The sequence below is a fragment of the Mus pahari genome, chromosome 8 (genome assembly GCF_900095145.1).
Source record: "Mus pahari chromosome 8, PAHARI_EIJ_v1.1, whole genome shotgun sequence".
Taxonomy (NCBI): Eukaryota; Metazoa; Chordata; class Mammalia; order Rodentia; family Muridae; genus Mus; species Mus pahari.
Genome location: NC_034597.1, coordinates 46707581 through 46710477, shown reverse-complemented (window position 1 = coordinate 46710477; position 2897 = coordinate 46707581).

Below are 2897 nucleotides of genomic sequence, written 5' to 3'. Positions count from 1 at the left end.
AGAAGCAAGCTTTATTAAAGTTATAAGAAAGTGGGGATGGAGAGATGTCTTGGAGGCTAAGAGCATACATTGCTCTTCGAGAGGACCCACATGGCAGCTCACAACTATCTGTAATTCCAGTTCAAAATGATCCGATGTCCTCTCAGCTCCATGGGCCCTGGGGCACTCATGTGGTACACAGAGACATGCAGGCAAAAACTCCCATATACATAATAAAATTAAAAACAACAAAAAAGAGAAATTAAGGAAAAGCGAGAGACTCCCAAGAGTGGGTAGGGACTCTAAGGGAAGAAAAAGCCACTGAATTTCCTTGTCTGGGATTTTTATAGGGCTGAAACAGAAACTGGACAAAAGATGGGGTAATTGTTTGAGAGTGGTTAGCTCTCTGGGATACATATCACTGAGGTGGTCAATGGATAACAAACATCCTCTGTGCATGTCTTCTTGATCAATCAGGGAGATGATACTGGGTTGCCCACCAGGTAGGAGTCATTGGAGCCTTGCTCCTGGTCCCTGACTTGTACTTGGTTTCTTGCTGACCTCGACTGCCGTAGCCATTTGTCACTTGGCCAGCCTTACTACCCTCCGTCCTTGTGTCTCTGTTCTCACACTTACAGGATCAGCTTGTACCTTCGCCATGGCATGGTGTTACCACTATCACAGCCACAAAGATAACAGCTCCAGCCTTTCTTGGTTACCCATACTCAGCTCCTTGTCTTTGGAGTGGTCTAAGGTGGTCTCCGAGGTAGACACTTGTTAGATGAAATCTGAACTTCTTGGATGCAGGAATTAGCTGCCTTAGAAGCAACAGTGTAAGTACCTTACACATAGTCCTCAAGAGCTTTGGGGAGGAGCAGCTGTCCTGCTGTCACTGGCCCAGAGCCTTTAGCTTAGTTCTCACTCACCCAGTTGCAGGCCCTCTTCTTCATACTTCTCAGTGCTCCAGGCTGACAACTTTGTTTTAGACTTATTTATGTGTGGGTGCTCTATCTGCATGTGGACCTGCATACCAGAAGAGGACATCAGATCTCTGTAGAGATGGTTGTGAGCAACCCCGAGTTTTCTGGGAATTGAACTCAGGACCTTTGGAAGAACAGACAGGGCTCTTAACCATTGAGCTGTCTCTCCAGTCCCAGACTGACATTTTAAGGTTAGCTTCTGTTCTCATTGCAACATGCAGCTAGTATTTTCACAGAAATCAGATCTCTGTCTCTCTCTCTCTTACACACACACACGTTTATGCTTTTATTTATTTTGTGTGTATTGCAGGGGTGCACATAGACCAAGGTGCATATGTGGAAGTCTGAGGATGAATTATGGGAGTTGGTTCTCTCTTGCCATATAGTTCCAGGATCAAACTCTCAAATCTCCAGGATTAGCAGCAGTGACCTTTATTCACTAAGTTACCCCACTACTACATATGACTTTAAAAAAAGTTTTTTTTTTCTTTCTGAGACGAGGTCTTACTTTGAATGTATCTCAGGCTGGTCTGGAACTCAGAGAGCTGCCTCCTGCCCCTGCCTCCTGAGTGCTGGGATTAAAGGTATCCACCACCATGCCCAGCCCCTCAAAGTCTCATTTGAAGGAACAATGACATTTCCCATTTTGGCTTAGATGGAGGGTACAAGAGAAAAACGGAAGACCAAGATGTACTTTAGAACAGATACAGAGAAGGTTCAAGGGGGGCTGCAGAAAGCAGAGAGCCCAAAAGCAGCCTTTGCCTTTGCTAACGGAGTAATTTGCTTGCTCTCGGCTTCCCAGGGGGATAAAGAACAGACCGAAGGAAGAAGAAAAGTCCAAGGTAGCAGAAACATGCAAAGTCGCCCTGTAGGGATTTATGCACCTAGACGTGACCCTGTGGGTGAGCCTCTGCGGGCTTCTGCTACGGCAAGAAGGAAAGTTAACCTGGCATTCTGTGCAGGACTGGGGACGCTGAAGGAGGTGGCAGTCAGGTAGGTGACCATGGAACTAATCTGGTGGAAGTCATGACAGCAGGTGTTAAAGAGGCTTTGTGAAGGAAAAGCTTTCCCACTTGGTGACAAAGTTAAACGGAACAACAAGAGTGTCAGTCAATAAAAATTACTGGCTGATGGTGGCCCCTTTAATCCCAGCACTCTGGAGGCAAAGACAGGCGGATCTCTGTTAGTTAGAGGCCAGCCTCATCTACAAATCCGCGTTCCTGGATAGCCAAAGTTACACAGAGAAACCCTGTCAAAAACCCAAAACAAGCAAACACCCAGTAGGCACTCAAGTTTCAGTGAACGGGGTGCCAGGACATGGCTACCCTTTTTGTTTTTAAGGCAGGGTCAAGCTGGCCTGGTGGCAGAGGCAGGCAGATTCTAAGTTCCAGGTCAGCCTGGTCTACAGTGAGTTTCAGGACTACCAGGGCTATTCCATGAGACCCTGTCTCAAACAAACAAACAAACAAACAAACAAACAAACAGAGACAGGATCCCATGTAGCCCAGGCAGGCCTCAAACTCCCGATTCTGATCCTCCTGCCTCCACTTCCCAAGTATTGGGATTATAGGCATGATCACCATGCCTGGCCTAGGCCAGACTTCCTTTTGTGGGGCTCAGTAGAGAGGAATACAATCTAGGAGCAGCCTTCACTCGTATGAGTGGCTACCAAGGGTGAGCTTGTGCTCAAAATGCCTGCAGCGGCAGACACAGAAAGTACAGCTATTCTTCCTTCAAGTTTCCTCCCCTCTTATGTCCTGGAGGTTTGGACTGTAGTTTCAGTGTCCCCTCCGGGTTTAGACCCCTGGTTTAGTTCAGGGGTCATCCCTAGGTAGGCACATTCTTTTTTTTTTTTTTTTTTTTTTTGGTTTTTCGAGACAGGGTTTCTCTGTGTAGCTCTGGCTGTCCTGGAACTCACTTGGTAGACCAGGCTGGCCT